Below are 22,635 nucleotides of genomic sequence, written 5' to 3' on the forward strand. Positions count from 1 at the left end.
CAGAGAAAAAGTTAAAGATGAGGAAATATTTAACATCATATGTCTCAAGCAATCTACACATGAAGTAAACATTCTGTGTAACACAACTTGAAGGTTCACACAGAATCACCTTCCTCCATTTAAAATTTAAAGTTGGCAAAAATTAATCTTAGCAACATTTTTATTCTCCTACCTGATGAAAATGGAATTTAGCACCAAGACCTGTAAACTCCAAGCCAACCATTTTATAATTCAAAAAAAAATCAATCTTAAAAGTCATTTAGTCAATTGCAAAGGGAAAGAAAGTATACTTCTAAGGAATACTCTCAGTTTAACAAATACATTTTATTTACAAAATGACAATTTATGGTTATACCTATTAAACAAATGGGAAAAATATAGGAAGCTGCTTAAAATACAATATATATGAGATACTAAACTACATGGCAGAGATTAAAAACCACAGTGAGAGTTTGTGTGTGTGAGACATACATCCAGCTCAGCCACAAGAGTTGAAAGCACTATAGCTTGCAGTTGTCAGTACCATCAGGCTCTGAGATCACAAAGGATTCCTTTCCAACACCCTGTGTCCAAATTCACACCCCAGAAGCCAACAGACAGTGATTCTAGAAAAATTCAGGAAGGTAAAAAAAGCTTAGAAAACATAAGAGTAAATACTAAAATGACATGTTGCCCACTGCACAGAAATGCTGCTCTCTGCCTCATCTGATTAGAAAGCTCGTTATACTTTAGGGCTTTAAGCAGGTGTCATCTCCTCCAGGTTGCTATCTGCAACCCCATTCACCACCCTTCCCATCTCATTTACCTGTCCCTATGAGAGCTCCCTGGAGCACTCTACTTATACCACAGAGGGCACCTTGCACATTCTCTTCCTCGGTTCACTATGAGCAATTAAAAATTACGGACCATATTCATTTTAAATCTGTGAATCCACAGCTCTGAACTGAGTTTCAGCCTGCCTAATAGGTATGCATCCAATAAAATGCTGGTTGAATGAATAATTGTTGAAATATTCAGCTGAAAACACTGGCCAAAGGATGAAGTAATAATCGGCTCTAGCTACAGCTCTCTCAAGGCAATTCAGTTCAATTCAAACTAATTGAATTCAACTTCACTCAACAGGCATTTAGGAAGGGTCTAGCCTTTGCCTGTAATAGAGATATAAATGGCTTTTTGACCTGTATTATCTCTTCGATTGCCTTAACGCTTCACTTTGCCAATAAAGGCACAGTTTAGCTTTACATCCAGAAACTAATTACAAGGGGGTGGAAATCATAGTAGTGCTCCCAGTTCTGTGGGAAGAAAACAAGAGTAAACAGATATAAAATGCGTTCTCTAAAATTCTGTAGCTATTGTGCATAAGCACATATTGATATACAGGTCTTTTCAATAACCTACTAGTTTTTCTTAAGTGGTTTTGAAAGAGAAACATCTATTGCATGTAATGAATTCTCTTCTCTCGTACGCATTTAGAATAATACTAGAACAGCACTAGTACTCCTTGGGAGAAATGAGAAAACAGTCACTCGAATTATTTCCTGTGTTTTGTGGTTGTGTCTAACTCCAGTAAGGACAGTCTGGTAGTGTCTCTATTACAGATTGCATGTAGATGTGTATTATCTACGTATAATTTTTCACAACTTACTTCACTGATTTGGTAATTAATTGATGGAATTAACAGTGTCCAGTGGTATACACAACCATGGGGATAATTCAGGGGATTCACTTTAGTATTAAGCTCTTTGACTTGAACCATTAAGATAATTGGCTTAACTCTCCACATTGCATGTTTTGGACAATCACTAGAACAGATTCCAGGAAAAATTAACTGTTGGAAAAGCTCCTTCCTTGAGATGGTTTAAGAGAGGGTCATTCTCCTTTGGCTCAGGATTTAAGGGAGCACCACATAAAACAAAGACTGCTTTCACATTTCCAACTAATGAGATTCCATGGGTATAAAGAGGGCTTTCTATCAGGAGACCGAAGGCACAAACGTAAAGAAGATAGGAGGAAACAGGGATGGTGCTTCAGGTGAATTCAGGATCACCTTTCTGGAAGAAAACAATAACAGGTCTTTGAGTCAATCACAAAATTGGCTCAGAGGAAAAAAACCTGTGTAGTTGATGGAGACCTTCAGCTGTTGTGACCTCCACTACAAAGTGCATTCAGCTAGGAAAAAATTGATTAGGTCACCTTTAAAGTTTCTGCCACACCTAAGAGTCAATGATTGCAAGGTAAAGAATGCCATTCTTAGAAATTACAAAACAGACTACTATCTTTCACTGTCTCAGTAAGGGCTATGCTCTCAATACTTCCAGGTAGTATTTCTTCCCAGGTAATGCACATACCTTGGGCTGGGATCCTTGCTCAATTTCACCTTGTTTCAGTCCCTGGAACACTCCAAATTCTTTCCTAGCTCAAGACACATGCCTCCCCCTTCACTCTCTCCATAACTGACTCTAGCACTGAAGTCTCAGCTTAGTGCCACCTCTTCAGAAAGACTTTCCCTGAATATACCAAGTAGACCTTCTCTACTCCAATAGTTTCATTCACAACGTCAGTCTCTATTTGTGACTTATTAAGTATTTGTTTCTTCCAATAGAACTGGAACTTATAAGGTAAGGAATCATATTTGCTTTCCCCAATATCCGGCATATACAAGATGCTCCATATATATTTATTGGATGCAGGAATGCAAGAGCACATGGATGGAGAGAGGGGAAATAAAGGAGTTCAGGTGACATTTGGATATGGCCTGGGCAATGACAGATGTTCAGTTACACAAATAATATCCAAAAAAGTGAGTTGAAGATCAATTGGACCAGGCCTCCTAAGAGCATCAGAAATGAACACATGAAGATGTACTGACTTCAATAAAACCTGGCCCATTGCTTGTGCAGTGAGACTTAACTGATTTTTAGGGATGTTTTGCCATTTGCAAAGCATTACAGATTAACTACAGCCAACTGGATAGACTGGATCATCTGGCCTATTTCTTAAATACTCTATTCTGTACATCTTTATTCACCTAACTTCTTAGTGTCTCCATTGTTTTGACTTCATAAGTAGCCCACTTGCTTAGTTAGGCCTCATTCAGGCTTCAGATGTTGGTATAAAAATTCCTTCCTCAGGAAACCTTCACTGATCATATAATTATAGACTTTTCTAACTCCCTGTACTTTTCCTACAGAATAATAAGTGTGTATATTTACATATTTATTTTATCAATTTCTGTATCCCTGAGCTCAGGGCCAGTGTCTCTTTGTTCTCCATTGTATTCCCATTGGCAACTGTAGTAACTTGTACCTAGAATGAGTACCACTAACATTTGTTGAATGGATTAATTGGATAATTATGAATCTACATACCCATTTCATGGCTTTTCCCTTAAAAAATCAATTATACTGAGATGAAGCGAGAGAGTAACACAGACATATATATACTACCAACTGTAAAATAGTCAGTGGGAAGTTGTTGTATAACAAAGGGAGTCCAACTCGAGGATGGAAGATGCCTTTGAGGACTGGGGCGGGGAGGGTGGGGGGGGGGCTTGGGGGGCGGGAGTCAAGGAAGGGAGGGAAGATGGGGCTATGTGTATAAAAACGGATGATTGAACCTGGTGTACCCCCCCAAAAAATAAATAAATAAATAAATAAATAAATAAATAAATAAATTATAAACAATAACAGAAAATTCAGTTTCATGTATGATTTTTGTAGAATAATGAAAAGTAGAGATGTATGTATCAAAATCCCTTTTTCAATGCTCACATCCCATTCTCTTCCACAGAGGAATAGAATTCTCTTTCAAAACTTATTCTTTGCATCTACATACACATATAAAGAGGTGGACATTCTTTTCACTTATTAAATAAAGAGCACCCTCATCTGCATGTTATTGTACACATTACTTTTTTTTTTCTTTGCACATCCATCACAGGGGTGAAAAAACACCCCTCAGTAGAGATTCTCCTCAGGCCAGATAGGCCTATGTCAGCCTGTAAGGACTTAAACTTCTGAGATAACCTGCCACCTGTGGGAGCCCACTTTTGATGCAAAAAAGGCTAGAAAGAGATCTCTTTGTCATCAAGCCTTTGCCAGCTCCTACATATGTGGCAGAATTAGGCCCATCTGAAAACTTAACAAATGTGCCAGAAAGAAAACCACCACAACTCCAGGTTGCTTTTCTCGTGGACCTGCATATCCCTGCGTATCAGCACATCCTGATCTGCCTTATAATTTTAATAGGTTTATACTATCCACTGTAGGTGTGGACTGTAACTTTCAGAACTCTTCCCCTATCTATAGATACTTAGACTATTTACAACTTTCATGTATGATAAAGCTGCAATAAATATCCCTTAAAACATTTCATTATACACATATTTCATGTTCTTGGATGATAGTCTTAGGACCCCCCCCCCCCCAAAAAAAAAGAAATGTCAGGTGAATATTTTTTTTTTATAAAAGTGTACTATATTCTGGATGGAATGCTCAACTTATTTCACAAGATTATCAAAGTCTAAAAGGTGGATATGTGAGGCTGTTGGCAACAGGATTCAATTCCAATTTTCATCAGCAACTTGGAAACCCCACAAGTTGTTTAGATGAATCTCTATTATAATTTCAGCACATCTGTCTAGTTCAGCTATCTTGTACTCCAGGGTGATGGAAAAAAAGCTCAACCAAAAGAAATACACATGTTGAAGTCACAGCACGTGTAAGATAATGTAAATGTACTTAGCCCTTCCTAAAACCCAATTAGGTTCGTCTCCTGACACAACAGTTAGTAAATCATTTCTAAATATAATGTACCTCTAGCTGACGCAAACTAATTGGACATATTTTTAAAATTTGTTCCCAATAATAACTGAGTAACATACAAAATGGTATTGGTAAAAAAATGGTTATTCCAATTATAAAAACCTAAGCTATTCCTCTTTTGAGATTTTTGACAGGATGCAAAAATTAAGCAGTAAGAAAAACAGGAAGTATTTTTTCTCCCTCTAATGTAGGACAATAAATCTGGCACCAATTGATAAGTGTACTCAACACAATTAATTAATGGTGAGACTCCCCAGCAGGAAGTTTTATAACAGAACGTTTTAAAAAGAAGAAAAATTACTTTTGGTACAGATAAAGCTGCAAAACTTGAAACATCCATAGAGGAATGTAATGACTATTAAAGTCACGAAAACTTCAATTTTAACTAGACAAATACTGGATATATATCAGTAAAACCACAATAAATTTTTAATTAACAAGTTTTCTCTTTTGTAGCAAAATTAAAGGTACATTTTCATCGCGTTTGTTTATTCATTTTTGGCAAAAAGTCTTGCACAGAGGCAGTATGCAGAAAGCTGAAGTTTCTACCGCATCTCTCAGAAGCGACTGACTTGTCTGCAGCATGGAGAAACGTGTCTGGATGAGCATGATCAATGTTCATTAAGTGAACTAAACTGACAGGTACACAAAACGGCACCACATGGCTGTGCATCTGAGCTTTCTGTAATGAATAAATGGAGCATGTGATCCCAAAGGCAGCTGCACCAGCCATAACTTTGCATTTGACACTTGACTGCCCTTAGGAGTCTGTCAAAAATTGTCCATTTGGAAAAAAAAAAAAAAGTAAAGAAGGACAAAAACTTGTGAGGCTTTCTAGAGGGCAGTTACACACAAGCTTCCCAGGAACACTACTTCTAGAAGTCAGATTGTTCTGAGATGAATCAATTATTTATTTTATTGGTTATTGGTTTACTACTACTGGAGTTCATTCAAAGTTCATTTCACTAAAAATAATGGCATCACCTTCCTTGCTAAAATCCAAAGCTGATGTGAAAAAAAAAAGGCAATGCTCCTTTTCCAGTCTAGCATGGAAATTCAGATTCGGAACTGGAAATTCAGGACAGGTGGCAGATAGGGACAAAAGAAATTTAGTTCCTGGGCAACACAGCACTCACTAATTTGCAGGAAATCTTGTATCTCATGACCTGATGGTCCCTCCATCCCTACAAATGATAAAGCATTCCTTTGAAACCACGTCACTTTCATACACTAGAAAAAAACAGGATGTTAACAGATCTCCCTTTACATCAAAAGATCTCCACACTGTGACAATGAGATAAAGCCATTCCTCTAAAATTCTGAATTATTTTAAAGATGTATAGATGCTTATGAAATGCTAAAATAAATTCATGTATCCCATTTTACACCAGAAGTACCAACAATCCATAGGGAAGAAGGGACCTGTAGTGGAAACCAGCTTGCAGGACAACAGCTTTAGAGTATAAGGACTTGACGTACATCTCTATTTTCCTAATCCTGGCTCTCAGGAATCCAAACGGAGCTCACAATTACAAGAGATGTAGAACTTGCCATTGAGCCGATGCCTTTGTTTTTTAGGAACAGTAAAGAACATAACATCTGTTTGGGGGATAAAGAGAGAAACTTGGCCTCTATCAAATTCAGAACTTCCATTCTACGAGGATGGGTCAAAAATTATCCGCACTCCAGTTATAGTAAAACTTCTGTTGGCCGACTGTATTATCAGTGCTTTCCGTTCAAGGCTACTGTCTCCTCAGTCACTGCTGTGCATGCGTGAACGTGTTACATCAGTTCATTTGTAACTGTAGTGTGAGCAAAAACGGATGCCCCATTGTGATTTGCATGAAAGAAGAGCAGCGTGCAGTGATTTGCTTTTTGTGGCCTGAGGGTGTACCTGGTGCCGTTATTTATCGAAGACTTTGTGTGCAGTATGGAGAAAATGTGTTGCAACGAAGAAGTGTGTATGAATGGACAGAGATGCTTATTGAAGAGCTGAAGCCTAAACTTTGGATTAAACGCAGAGGACCTCTATCCAAGGGTGTTGTGGTCTTGCATGACACTGCTTGTCCGCACACTTCTGCCCACATGGTCGACACTCTGCAAAAACTTCATTTTGAGGTGCTAAATCATCCTCCCTATAGTCCTAATCTTGCTCCATCGGACTGTCACCTGTTTGGCCCCCTGAAAGCAGCCCTATGAGGATGAAGATTCGCTTCTGAAGAAGTGAAGACAACAGTGCATTCGTGGATCGTGGCTCAGGATAAAACATTTTTTAATGAGGGAATAAGAAAACTTGTTGACAGATGGACAAAGTGTATTGAAAAGCAAGGAGATTACGTTGAAAATGATGTATGTGTCTTTTCTAAAAGTTAATTAAAATAAAGTCTACAGCCAGAGTGCGGATAATTTTTGACTCACCGTCATATAAAAAGCTGCAGAATGAGCAGAACTAGAACCAAAGTCCCTGGACTAACACTGTTTCCACAGTGAAGAAGTTTGGAAAGGGAAGTGCTTGAATGGAACTGGTGTAGGAGCTCAGGATAAAGGGCAGAGAAACTCAGTGGGTAACACAAATTAGCCTAAAATTTTGATCTGCATGCACCTCTTTTTTTGTTCCCTAGGACAGCATTCCTCATGTGCAATACCCCCCCCCCCAAGTCTGTGTAACTTCATCCTCTGCTGACAGCCACCTGGTGACTGCTTTTTTGTGCCATTGTTAAGGACAAAGTTGTCCTTAACAGTTAGTTACAGAGGTCAGACTACACAGTGGCTAGGAGCGCAAAATCAAGTAAGTACGCCAGCGTTCCGATGCCACGTATTATAAATAACATCTAAAAGTCCAACTGCTCTTTCAGCCTCTTACTTGCTCCTGTGTTGTTAAGCAAGTTACATCTCTCTGTGACTAAGGTTTCGCATTGGTAAAATGGGAACAACAGTTCTATCTCAAAAGCTGTCCATGAATATAACGTCAGGTAATGACGGTAACGTGCTTAGCCTTCTGCCTAACAAGGTAAGTGGTCCATACTCAGTCGTCACATTGTAAAAGAGTTTGGTCTCGGCCCTATCTCTGATGTACCAATGTCAGACTTCTGTGAGGACACGCGTCATTTAACAGAGCACTGAGCAAGGATGTGAGAAGAGGATTCAACTACCAATTGTCTAGAGCTGCCCGGTACAGCACAGTAGAAAAAGGAAATTATGATCAGTGTATGAAACCCTCTTCAGGACACCCTAAAGTTCATTCCCTACCACCTCTTGATAACAAGGCATTGACTATTACATAGCATATTGATTATTAGGGGGATAGGAGGTGGCTGAACTGGGACTGGAAAATGAAAAATGTACCCTGAAGTAAGGTCTGGTTCTATAAACCCACACCCTTGCCAGCTGGGGGTGGGATGTGTCTCAATCTGGGTTCTTCCAGAAGCTGACTCTGAGACAAGTATTAGAATAAAACCAGTTTATTCATGAAGCACAAGCAATGCTAGGAAGAAAGTGAAGGAAATGTTACACAGGAGTAAACACATCCAATAAATAATATTTTATCAAAGCAGCTAATACAGTGGGCAGTCTTGCACAGAAACTCTGCCAAGTGGTGTAAAACACATCTTGCAGGGTTATCCTGCCTGAGGGACAGGGGAGAGAGGGTACTTACACAGCACCACTTGAGAGTTGCTAGTGGAGGGCTACTTCCAGGGGATGATAATTCTCAGCATTTACAGCTCAGTTATACACACAGGCAGGGCAATTGCCCACAGTTCCAAGAAGACAGACCTTAGGAAAAAGGCTGTAGGTAACAGGGGTTGGAGGTCTTCAGAAACACAATTAAGGGTCTGAGGCATACAAGCAGGGAGCTGACAGCACCAAACACAGGAGGTCATAATATGTACTTGCGCCATGCCACCACTAACAGGTGGAATCAGGCACAGATTCCAGCACCTTCCCTAAGCCTCTACATGCAGAGTGTCTTCCAGAAATCATGCTGTCCAGTGACTGCAACTTTCAGCAGAATCGACACCTCAGAACTACTCAAACTGCAACTAAAAATTATAGTCATGCAGTGCAATGATTACAAACATTTAATGTTCTGAAACCATAAGGGAAATAAATACTTGAGCTGATGTGTGTGCTTATGTTTGGGTATGCATGTGAGGGAGAGAGGAATAGGCAGATCCCAGAAACCACTCACATTTGGATACACACAATTACCCCTTTAAAGATTTGGGTTATCTGCAAATTTCCTTAACGTATCCTTTGCTCCTCCCGGCTTTTGCATGACAACTTATTACGCTTATTAGTAGAAGTTTTAAAAATTGGTTTAAAATCACATTTTAGATTTATTCACACACTGTTGACATATACGCGCTTTATCTTTTAGTTGCAGACTTTTCTATTTGCCATGTTATATTATGTCATCCACACTACATTTCAGTAAAATTCCAACATTTTTTGAATCATTGAGCTGGAAGGGACTTAAGGAGATCAGTTTATTGTGTCCCCTGCATGTTGGACATACCCTGAACACATGGTGATCTCTAGAAATACCCCACTACCACCCTAAAAAGTATAAAATCTTAATAAAGTTGAAAATCTTAAGGTACAGAAAGCTGTATTAGACTGAAATATAGATAACCATTCAAGATTTTCAGCCAATGGGAATTTGGGGTACACAACTCATGCCCGAAGGTTATTTGTTCTATGATCAACTACTTGCAATGACAGAATATTCACTATTATTCAAAGGACCTTACTTTTTTTTCCCATTGTTGGGAAGATCCAGTTTGTAGAAATCCTTTTTAAAACTTGAACCATGTGGCCATTTACCTTCTATCTATTAATCCTAGTCCTGAAGCCTGGAGCAAACCTAAATCTATTTTTACAACAAAATCTTGAATAAAACCCTGTATCTCCTTGGGCCTTGGTGTCCTTGTCCTACAGTAAGATTCATGCTTCTTTCACCCTATGGATCTAAGGCTTCTTTCATCTCCTGGGATCCTCTAAACTCTGTGACACAAACATCATGCACTTTAAATCATTCCTTTCCTTCACAATGCAAGCCAACACTGATGAAAAATGATATTGATTACTCTCAATTCAACGTCCCAGACATCATTTTATGTGTTATTTCTTTTTAATATAGTACATCCTGCCCTCTATAGATCAGAAATGCTGAATGATTTCCTCTTGCTTAAACCCTGGACGTGCATTATAAAAGTGGAATCATTTTACCGATTCTTTACCTCAGCTTTATCCACTGTCATTAAATACACAAATGCAATTGCTAAATTATAGCTTTCTGCTGACACTGGATCATGTTACATAGCAAATAACAGGACAGGAAGTAAACATTTGCTACTGGGGGAAATTCTACTGCAGCTAATGGTTTACTAGTAATTTTAGTACCTGGGCTGTAAGCAGTTTTGTGCTGTGAATCACTTGTCTTAGCATCTGTAAATGCCCTCTATGTATTATTCTCCAGAGGTTGGTCTAATCTCGTTTTACTAGTTAGTTTCTTTACAATCACTCCCCAAGGAGTCTGTTGGCAAGTTTTTAATATGAGGAACGAGAAAGGAGCAGCAGTTCACCACCTTGCTCAAAACTCCAGAGCAGAGCATCAAACGGTTCAGGACAAACTCAGTAGTTCTGAATCCAAAGCTTGATTCAGATTGTGGATTGAGGTTACTGTGTTTGAAACCAGCTCAAAATTTGGTTGTTCATGTCCTTGGTTGGCTCATGATACAGTAGATGGTGAACTCAATTGAAGAAACTGGATTCTAGTCCTGAATTTGCCAACAACTGTCTATTTGACTAAGGGTCAAATAACTCCTTGACTGAAACAGTTCTGACAAGACCGCCCATACTCACCACTCCTTCCAGTGGGCTTATTCTCATCCACCCACAAATTTAAGTTCACTTTAACACCGAAAGGAGAGGACAAGAGGGGAAATAAAGAGTATGTTTTATGGAAACCAAATGCACCTCTGCCTGGTGCAGGGCAGATGAATATTCCAAGGGAAGAGGCAACACAACAACACACCCAGTGCAGAGCTGGAGCCATGATAACCGGTCTGCCAGCCCTCAGCAGAGAAGAGTAGTTATCAAGCCATGAGGTTTCTGATAAAAGAAGCAAATCTGATGCAGGAGCAAGTCAGGATACCAGACAGCCCCTTGGTTCTTTTTATAACACAAGTTACACAGGCTTTTCAGAATTAACAGTAGTAACTGGAAACTCAAATGAGGAAGCATGAAAGAGTTCACCAATATAAAGACCATGAAGGGAGCACGCCAGTCCTACTGTGGGCAACCTCCTCATTTCCGTATGTCCACATTCTCATCTGTAACACAAGATCATTCAACTACCTAGCAACTATCATTTAAGTACATTTTTGCAGAAAGGTTATTTCACATATGCCACATAAGGCAGATATTCCTATTATCTCCATTTTCAAGATGCAGACTCTGAAGGCAGAGCTAAATGAAGTAAATTTCCCCAAGGGCATAAAGTCAGCACATGGTAGAGTCAGAATATAAAGTGCCATCATCTATAAAGTTTGAAACCTAATGATCCTATTCTTTATGGAGGATACAGGTGGTCCATGATATGGAATGACCTTATGAGGGAATCAGATTCTAACTTACAGAAAAGTGCTCTTTCGTTATATAAAATCATTATCTGCTAAATACATTTTTAATTTCTCTCTCCACTAGATTGTTCACTCTGCAAGGACAGGACATTGCATGTAACCTAATAGTTATACTATAGCTGTTGACTGACTAAATAATCCTCACTTCCAAATTACCTTACATTTGAAATCCACCCAGTAGTTAAGAATATTACCGTAATATGAACGTAGGTTATATTGTGGGTTGTTGAGTTCCCAGAGTTCGTAGTGAAGGAGGAGAATGTGGTGAAATCCAGAGCTCTAATGAGACACCAACAATATTCAAAGAAGAGGAGAAAATAAGCAAGGCGAACAGCAACAAGGTATAAATGAAATAGTTTTAGCAAATCTATGAATTTATTATGTTGTTACTACAACGACACAAGAAAAAATACGATGAAAATGGGAAAAAGCAAAGGAATTTAGTGTTGTGGACCATCACAGCAAAACGCTGGTTAAAGTGTAGCAAGCAAAAGGCACCTCCCTTCTTACACTTACTATTGGACTAAAAATAATGTGGTGTATTTAATCCATTTCTTCTCTCTTATAAAACCACCCATCACATCACTGTCCTCGAAAATGTTATGACTTTATAAATGCACCTGACACTTTCCCACACCTGGTTAAGCCCAATGAAACACCATACTATATCAAAGCTGATCCATGAACTGCAATTCTATAAAATTCACCTAGATTACCAGGAGGCTCGGGCTATTACGGTTCTCTCTTTCAGAGAGCACAGGTTTGATGTGGGCAAAACATTATGGGGCCTTTACAAGCCAACATAATCAACAGCTTTACAAAATACACTTGCTGCTGGAATGGTCATTCATGCTGAGAAGGCTAAAGATAGGGGCTACATGACAGACTGTAGGCTCTCTTAAGATGAATGCATTTAACACTATGATGTTTGACTAGGTGGCACTTTTAAGTCAACAGAGAAGTCAGAATACCTCATCCACAGGATAAATATAGGGCTGTCTCTTGAATGAGTAACCAACATAGAAAGTGATTAAACCTACACGCGCATTATACTTAGGATCTTAGAAATAAAGATTTAGATGAAGAGGAAATTGCTTCCTGATTTTGAGATACTAGAAGAGTTTTCCAACAAAATTCACTCAACTTTTATCATTTTCTTCTCTATGTGTTTTTCTTTTGGTATACGAATAAATTATCACTGATTTTAAACTAGAATTGTTGAACCTATATTCCTAAGTCCTGATGCTAAGTGTTCTTTTTTGTGCTATTTTTGGCAGATCTTTGTATTAATGTAATGATGGCTTTATAAAGAATTACTAAGATTTCTTTCTTTCTCCATACGCTAGCAAAAATTAAATTAAAAAATATGTTCTTTGAAGGTGCAAGCATGATAATTTCTTGGAAAGTAGTTTTTGAAAACTTCACTGATTTCTTTTACAGTTAATGGTTTGCTCAGGTTTTCTTTTTTAATCTATGAGTATATTCTTTTATTTCTGATTATATAAATAATGCACAATCACTATAAAATGAAACAATTACAAAGAAATGTTTTAACCATTTGAATTCCCAGCTAAAGATAACCACTCATTAATATTTTAGTGAGAATTATTTTACATACTTTTATGCATATATGCCATTTTTGTTATATTCTTTTAAAGCAGTCTTTATATTTCACTGTCCCTTTAGAACCTTATAAACTTGTTTCACGTATTGAGAAATATTTTTGTGGGGCACAAGTGCAAGGCCCTATGCTAAGGGATACAAAAGAAACAAATTAACACCTAAAATGTGCTCCCCAAAGAGATTACATTCTCACAGGTGGGATGAAATGCCTACTTAAAAAATTCAAGTAGCATCTCTGATAGCTCAAAGGCATGGACCTTTGGCACCCACCAGTCATCTTACACTGTTATAAAAACTTGAAATCCCAGAAATCAGGAAAGTCTTACATCTACCATCTTCCAGTCATATCTCCATGCCATCACCTAGCATTCATATGCTGGAGGCACCATCCCTAGTGATCATGTTGAGAGGGAGATTTAGGTCTCTGTCTTCTTTGCTGCCCAATTAGCAGCACCAATATAGATTCCAGATGCCAATGCAGAGATTAGGCTAAACACTGAGTTGTTTGCACCAAAAATGCAAAATGTTTCACTAAAAAACCCACAACTGCAGCTGCCAACAGTAGGTACTCAAAAAAAAGAAATTTAACTTAATATTTATCTACTCAGGGTTTTATACAGAAATCTTTATAGAAGGAGAAACATATTAAGAAAAGTTTTTTTTTCAAAGGTAAATAATTTAGGATCACACAACTACATGTTCCACAAACTCGATGTTTATCCTTTAAAGAGTTCTCCCAATATCAAAAGGCTTAGTGATTCAAAAACAGAGGTTTGAGTTTTCTTTTGTTATTCTTAGAAGTGATGTCTGGATTCTGAAAGTAAGTAGTTGAGAGTGACTCAATCAAGACCATTGTTGAAGAAATTTAAACTGGAGTGTCTCATTATTTGTAGTCAAGAAGCAATTTCTCTATGATTGTTGTCATTCACTTCAGTTCAGCTAAAGTAGAGATACAAGAGCCCAACTGAACGAAAATATTTAGCCTTCTGGCAATTTCGGTTGCAGAAACTAGTCAGTAGGTTAACTCACATACTACATTTTTACTATGTGAAGGTATGCAGGACCATATGGAATCTTGTACGTATTTTGAATAAAAATGACTTGCCTACTTGGAACAATAGAAATAATAGCTAACTTATGTTAAGTGCTTATTACCTACTCTGAAGGTATAGTCTAATTCAATCATCATAACAACTTTATGAGGTAGGTTCTAGTACCATTGCTTTTACAAATGAATGAAGTAGGATCCAGTGAATTTGAGTAAATTCCTTCAAGCCACACAATAGCAAGCAACATATCTATGGCTCAAATTTAGGCAGTATAAGTCTAAAGCTTTCTATCTCAACTCCTATGCAATTCTGACTTGTTCTAAATTACAAGAGTGTATACTTATGACACGAGTCCAACGAAAAACCTACTACCCAAGTATCAACAATTATACAATAACTCAGTTAAACTGTATCAAACATTGCTGTATAGTGATGAGAGAGTTCAATGTTCTCATTAAAACACAAAAGGCCTATGACCCAGACATTGAAGCACTGGAGCCTCATTTCTTGACATTAAGGGGGAAAAAAAAAAAATATATATATATATATATGTGTGTGTGTGTATATATATGTAGACACACACACACATACATACGTGAGAGAGAAAAATGAGTAACCTATCAATCTACAGTAAAATGAATACAATGTATATTAAAAATATAATAAGCAAATAATATGAACATTCAAAATAAAGGTAAATGCATAAATTGATATGGAAAAGAGTAGATTAAGAACAGAATCATCTAGAGTTGAAACAATGTGTGCATGTAATGAAAATATCAGGGTATGGAAATGAGGAAGAACATAGATGTTGTGAAAGCACTGACTCTCTGTGGAGGGTCTCTGATTAACTGCATTGAGTGAGTATTTAGTAAATGCTAACTCTCTAAACTTGAATGCAGCAAAAAACGCTAAATGTCATCCATACTTGAACAGATGGATTATTTTGAAAGTTCAAGTTAAATGCCAGAGAAACATTACTCTTCCGACCTTAGTTCACTAAGAATGGTCTCTTAAATTTTAGAAACTCTATGAACTCAAGCCCATAGACTTGACTCTTTCACAGCTTATAGAGTTAAATTTTTATGCTCATTCTAACATGGTTACTTGCTTGGCACCGCAAAGAAGATCAGAAGAAAATCAGGAGGCTTAAGTGACAGTAGGGCGTAGAGAGTTAATATAATGATATATGATAGAAGCCTGACCAGAAAGCAGCAAAAGAACTATAAAACTTAAGACAATACCATGCAATAATCAGTTTCCAAATGAATCATAAAGATGACCATATACTCGGCTGGGGATATATAAAAGTGTGCTGCATATTTTAGAGATTTATTTATTTATTTATTGGCTGCATTGGGTCTTTGTTGCTGCACACAGGCTTTCTCTAGTTGTGGCGAGTGGGGGCTAACTCTTCATTGTGGTGCGTGGTTTCCTCACTGTGGTGGCTTCTCTTGTTGCGCAGCACGGACTCTAGGTGTGTGGGCTTCAGTAGTTGTGGTGCATGGGCTCATTAGTTGTGGTGCACAGGCTTAGTTGCTCCGCAGCACATGGGATCTTCCTGGAGCAGGCATGGAACCCATGTCCCTTGCATTGGCAGGTGAATTCTTACCACTGTGCCACCTCAGAAGTCCCATATTTTAGAGATTATTTTTGATATAAAATAATTTAAAACAATTCTGACAGCTGAAAAAGCGATTCTTTATATTTAGCCCCTTTCCCTTGATACTATGTTTAAAAGGTATAGTTACATTAGCATTTTCATTATAATGCTAAAATAACAATAACCTAAGTATTTGCTTAATGTTCAATGAAAACATATTTTTTGAAGAACCCAAAAAGTTGAAGTGAAATATTATTAATTCATCAAACATTACTGAGTATGGATGAGGTGCCAAAATAGTCAAGATTCTCAGAAACCAGGGAAAAATTCAATCAAAGAGCTCCCAGTTTAGAAGTAGGCAGGACAGATTATAACAAGAAATATAACAAAGAAAGATGGACGGTCACCAGAAAAGGAAATGCTGGCTGGTGGTACAATGATGCCATGAAGACAGAAACAGGATAATGAAATCATATGCCTTAGAACCTGTGCTTGCTAGGTAATTTCTGAGATTTCAACAACATTCAAACACAGTATTTTTAAGGAATAACTTTCATAGCATGGTGATTAGAAGAGTAAACCACTACCCCATATGGATACATCCAACTGCCGAGAAAACTGAGGACAAATATACATGGAAATATGCTTCAGATGTGTCCATCACTGGGAGAGTGGACAAAGAATTGTGATATTTTCAAACAAGAGAATAACATACAACAATGAAAGGAGCACATATAACAACATGAATTAATCTCAAAAGTTATTGTATAGTGCTAAACAAGCTAGATACAAAAAAAAAGTGCATCCTTTCTTCATTCTCTGTATATGAATTTCAAAAACAGGCCAACCTAGTCTATCGTGACAGAAATCAGAAGACCGATTGTCTCAGGGTAGGGAGGCACTGACTAGGAAGAGGTAAAAGAGAACTTTTCCCAGTTGATGAAAAAAATTCTCTGTTCTGATCTGGGTGATGGTTACATGAGTACATATACTGACGCACACACTTCAGTTTCTTACAGTGGGCAAACTCTGTCTAAACTGAAAAGGAGAAAATACGCTTCAAAATTCAACAACCTCAGAATAAGAGGCAAAGAGGCACAAAACAATGAAATTTACATGACATACACAGAGTGAAGGAATTCAGTATCTTTTCCCAGTGACTTGCTTTTCCACAATAAAGAAAGAGGAGGGAGAGGGATGGAAGAGGGTAGACAGGGAAGGAGAAGAAAGAAAAAAGGAAAAGAAGTAATTAGTCCAGTGAACAGGGCGCTGTAGAACTTCCAGTCTGAAAAGCAAAATTTCCTTTTGAAAAGCCGTTTCATAAAACTAAACAGGGCAATCATTTAAGGCGCCAACTTTCAAATTTTTTTATATTAATAGGCTACCTTCTCCTCAACAAATGTATTTAATTAAAATTTTATTAATTAGATATTGAACACTTTTATGGGTTGTATTAAATAAGCTGCTCAATACTTCTGAGGAAATAAGTATGCAGCATACATGCGTACCAGTTTTCAGGTTGACTGAATAATAACCAAGGAAGAGACTGAGTGCATTAATTCTCACTTTAAAGGTATAGTCCAGTTGAAATACAGACATTACTCTGTGGTTGGCCGGTGCTTACTCCGAACAAACGAGACTACAAAAACACAGCAAAACTAATAGAGGGCTTGAGGAATAGTTCTGACACTTTACTAATATCACACATGAATAAAAATAACCTTTACCTTTGCTTGACCAAGGTACCATAGTCAGACTGGCTGCACTACTACTTTTTAAATATGAAGGTAGAGGGAGCTAATTTATCCCTAAGCGTATTTACATAAATGGGCTAATCTGGTCTCTCATTTTTGATATCTCAGTAAAGGATATGTATTCTAATGGAATAATATTGCAAGTATACCTGAAATTGATTTTCAGTGTTGATACATTCTGCAGAACCCTAGTAACCTAGCCCTGACTTTCCACAGCACTTTTATGTTGGCCACCAGCAATGAAACTGACTATATAATATATGAGATTATGAGACAGAATATGAAAATAGGAGAATAAAAAAGTTATCTTCAAATATCCTCTGAGAGGATAAAAACAGAGGATTACCATTTTACAACTGTCAAGAGAAAGGATTAATTTTAAATCATTTTCTATTTCCACTCCTGATGTGGTAAAGTTGGATGAATAAAAGGCCATTGTCTTTATTCATTAATTTCAAGAGATTGTTAGAAGATGGAAATCTTTTGGAATTATTATGCCTCTGTAACAATCTTTATCTAAAAACTATGACTCTTAGAGAATACTCTGTTCTCTTCTAACTGTAAATGTTGTCAGAAGGATGAATTAGAGACGAGCTATCAACACAGATTTTCAGTGTCTGCCCCACAAAGTTCATGTGAGGGTCTTTTGTCTTTGCACACTTGCCAAGATACGATTTTTATCAACAGAACTTCACTGTGATCATTTCTCAGTATATGTAAATATCGGATCATTATGTTGTATGCCTGAAACTAATCAATTGTGCTTAAATTTTTTAAAAATAACTTGATTTAAATTAAATAAAAAGAAATGTTTAAATGTACATCACTGATTTCTGAAGTTTCTCTAATGAGCCAACATGGGTTAGGTGAACGGCTGTAAATAAAGCTAAAAATGACTAAACTAAGATATAGCTAGAAATTTTTATCAATGATCCAACGGATTTCCTTTATGACGCAGACACAGGTACATACCAACAAAGTCATACTAAGTGAATTGTTTTCTGCAGAAACTATCAGTTCAGAAGTCAAAAGAGCAAAAAGACAATGTCTCTATAGGAATGTGTGTATACACATATTTTATTTTATAAATACGTGATAATATAAAATAGTAATTTTAATATTATAACCATAGATACACGTAATTCTATAAATATGCAGTTAAACCTTGAACAACATGGGTGTGAACTGCATGGCTCCACTTACATGCCAGTTTTTTTCAATAAACTTACTGAACAAAATTTTTGAGATGTGCGATATTCAGAAAAACATTGCAGACAAATCATGTAGCCCAGAAACATCAAAAAGATTAAGAAAAAGTTAGGTATGCCATGAATGCATAAAACAGATATAGATATAACATACAAAATATGTGTTAATCAACTGTTTATGTTATTGGTAAGGTTTCCAGACAAACAGTAGGTTATTAACAGTTAAGTTTCGGCGGAGTCAAAAGTTTTATGCAGATTTTCAACTGCAGCTTGGGGTGGGGGATGTTGGTGTTGTTCAAGGGTCAACTGTATTTATGTATAATGTACATACAGAAAATATAGGCGCATGTTTCTTTCAAATGGAGAACAGATATCATAATACATGTTTGACTGTGTCTTTGAAATTCATATTGAAATATGGCCTAACCATTCTTACAGAAATGAAATAAAAGAGATTGAAATGGGATCTGGAAATAAATGCTGACTACAGAGTCATGATTTCATAGTTGTGAATTCATTTCTTATATATTTGAAATTATTAAATGTAGCCATTATAACAATATTGAAAAGATAGCTTTAAATTTCCAGAACTGTATGAAAGGTACAAATGTTTCTATTAAATAGAACCTCCAAGATTAGTATGCTTTAACTTCTTAGGATTCAAAACATTTTAGAAGATGATCCTACACCTATAATTTTGTTCCCCTTAAATTCTGGGTGTATAAACAAAACTATGGTTCATCTTTCTTTAACAATACAGAGGTGAAAGATATTCTCATAATATGCAGACCTAATCTGACTGATGAGCTGAAGAGCAGAATTCTACCACACAGAATCTACTATATATGTACAAAAGTAAATTGGAAAGTAAGCCCTGAAAATAACCTTCCAAGCTTAGTATTTTAAAAGTTATGAGACCTTGTGTAAGTCATCAACAGGCATGTCCTCAATTTCACCATCTCTACAATGAGAAGACTGCTCTGAAATAGCCTCTTATAGAGGGTGTGGAGAACAGGGAACCCTTCTGTGCTGTTGGTGGGAATGTAAATTGGTGCAGCCACTATGAAAAACAGTATGGAGGTTCCTTAAAAAATTAAAAATAGAACCGCCATAGCATCCAATAATCCTACTCCTGGACATATATCTGGAGAAAACTTTAATTCAAAAAGATACATGCACCCCAATGTTCACAGAAGCACCATTTACTACAGCCAAGATATGGAAGCAACTTAAATGTCCACTAACAGAGGAACGGATAAAGAAGATGGGTGTGTGTGCATGTACACACATGTGTGCACGCATGCATGTTAATGGAATACTACTCGGCCATAAAACAGAATGAAATAATGCCACTTGCAGCAACATGGATGGACATAGAGATCATCATACTAAATGAAGTAAGTCACACAGAGAAAGACAAATATACCCCATCCCTTATACGTGGAATCTAAAAAATTACACAAATGAACCTGTTGATAAACCAGAAACAGACTGACAGACACAAAAAACTTACGGTCACCAAAGGCGAAAGGGCAGAGAGGGGGGATAAATTAGGAGTATGGGATTAGTATATACAAACTAGTATATATAAAATTAACAAAGGTCCTACTGTGTAGCACAGGGAAGTATATTCAACATCTTGTAATAAACTATAATGCAAAAGAATCTGAAAAAGAATACGTACACATACACACACACATATATAACTGAATTACTTTGCTATATACACCAGAAACTAACACAACATTTTAAATCAGCTATACATCAATTAAAAAAAATTAAAGTATCCTCTAACATCCTTTCTACTTCCATCCATGAAGACAGTGACTTCTATTACCACATTCTATTCTCTGATGAAGCTGTATTCACTTACTATTGATAAACATAATATTTTTGCCCAATGGAGGAGTTAAAATACACATTGATATGTCAGTTTTGTTATTTATTTCTCACATTTCCAACGGATCTTTCTGAAGGAACGATCGGGATCTTCTGGTTTTACAATTTATTAAAATGAACCACATACCCAAATATACATACTGAAAACTCCCTTCATCCACTCTATTTATTACATAAACCATGACCATGTTTCCAAGAGAGGCTCTCAGTGCTCCTCCATTAGCAAATTGCTGGCCTGACTCCCTAAATGAGAATTATAAATTATACCTCTTACTACTTTTCTTTCCTAAAGTACATTTTCCTAATATTTAATTTATAAATCATTTCCCAGATGTATTAGTAATAAATGGTTGCAGGCGGCAGACAGGTCTCGAACAAGAACGTACCATGCTTGCTGTTTACTGGGAGGCCTCATTAAAAAGGCATCAAGAGAACGCAAAATAAAAACCACCTTGTGAACCTTTGTAATTGGTCTCAAGGGATATGTAACTCTGAGGATATCAATACAGAAATGCCCTAGTTCAAACTCCCTCTTAGATTGTACAAAAAAAAAAATTATTTGCTGATATAAAGTTTGTATAAGGCAGTTGCTTGTAATCAGAATGAAAGCAATAAATAAGTGCTCTGCGATTTCATGTATTTTCTCCCTACAGCATATTTTAATATAATGACCGATCTAATCCTCTTGAACTGCCACGCTGCTCATAAATGAAGTAATTTTAAACAAATGTGTCACAAATGTTTATCATGTATGCAGAAGTACAGGGATGCATACATACATTATAAACATGATATACACACAGATATTAAAGTGTTATGGTCAACACATCAGTCAACAATTCAGATGTTAAAAGATTATTTAGACCTATCACATATAGATTATTTTGTCAAGATTTATTAATCATTTAATTTGGCAATTTTTAAAATACTGGGTGTTCTTAAAGCAAGACATTGTCTTGGAAGGAGGGGGGCAACTTTTCGTGACTGCATTTGTTATCCTGTTATCCATTAGACCTCAAATTTGACATTTTGACTGATTTCAATTATCAATTCCAACATATCACACTATTTTCACCTTCTCATGACCCAAAGGGGGAGGGAGTATCACCCCATATGATAGATGGGAAGCAAGTCTAACAAATGTGGCCAAAAAACACATGAAGCTAAGATTACTAAAATACAGATGCACCACCAAATCTCACTCTAGTGTTTTTTGTATTATTTCATGATTTTTTCTGTGTTGTAAGGCATCCTTCCACATAGCAAGACAGATTCATGGCAGTTATTTTGCTAAAGCTATCAGATCTTGGTTGAGCCATAGATCAAGTGGTATATAAAATGGATTTGCAAAGAAAAAATAAAGAAAATCCTAAAAGTATGTCAAATCTCAGCATGATTCTTTAGATATATTTGGGTTTCTTGACAACTGATTCATCTCAATATTTTTTCCTCTTTGTTTTGAACTGAACAAGTTACAAGTAAAAATAACCTCCTTTTTTATGGACCTTCACTCCAGATTCAACTATGCTTGTTATGTTATAAATTCAACCTATTTATTACTGCCAGCTTCAAATAACACATAAACTAAATAAATTAAATATTTTAGATGCTTAATTTTTAGTATCTGCTTTATGCAAAAAAAAAAAAAATCTAATGTGAGATACTGGAATCCAGAGCAATGGACTCAATTTTTTTTTTTTTGGGGGGGGGGGATCATTCTTGGTTTACCATCTGGTGTAAGCACTTACAGATTTACTTGTCCATTTACAAGTAACTTATGGCCACTTAGTATCACAAGTAATACTCTGGGTGGTAGTATGAATATTTACCTTGCATACTGTCTATATAAGTAGTATATATAAATTTATTGATCAGTTGACAATGTAAACTTGTTCTTGTATTTAGATGTTTCTCTTAAGAAAATAATGTTTAAAATAACAAATACGTAAAATAGAATAGAAAATAAAATTTATGTTATCCCAATATCCAGAAATCATGAGGTAGCATTTTCTTACAATTCCTACCAGTTTTA

At 36.6% G+C, this 22,635-nt stretch overlaps 1 protein-coding gene and 1 non-coding gene across 6 annotated transcripts in view; both read right to left on the reverse strand.

Annotated features, from left to right (window-relative positions):
• CNTN4 (contactin 4) overlaps positions 1–22,635 on the reverse strand; it is a 780,243-nt gene that overhangs the window by 591,901 nt on the left and 165,707 nt on the right. The gene's annotated exons all lie outside the window — the stretch shown is intronic.
• LOC130835405 (small nucleolar RNA SNORA12) lies at positions 4,031–4,173 on the reverse strand. The gene has a single exon (XR_009048894.1). It is a non-coding gene; the product is annotated as a small nucleolar RNA SNORA12 (small nucleolar RNA).

The sequence above is a fragment of the Hippopotamus amphibius genome, chromosome 13 (genome assembly GCF_030028045.1).
Source record: "Hippopotamus amphibius kiboko isolate mHipAmp2 chromosome 13, mHipAmp2.hap2, whole genome shotgun sequence".
Classification (NCBI taxonomy): Eukaryota; Metazoa; Chordata; class Mammalia; order Artiodactyla; family Hippopotamidae; genus Hippopotamus; species Hippopotamus amphibius.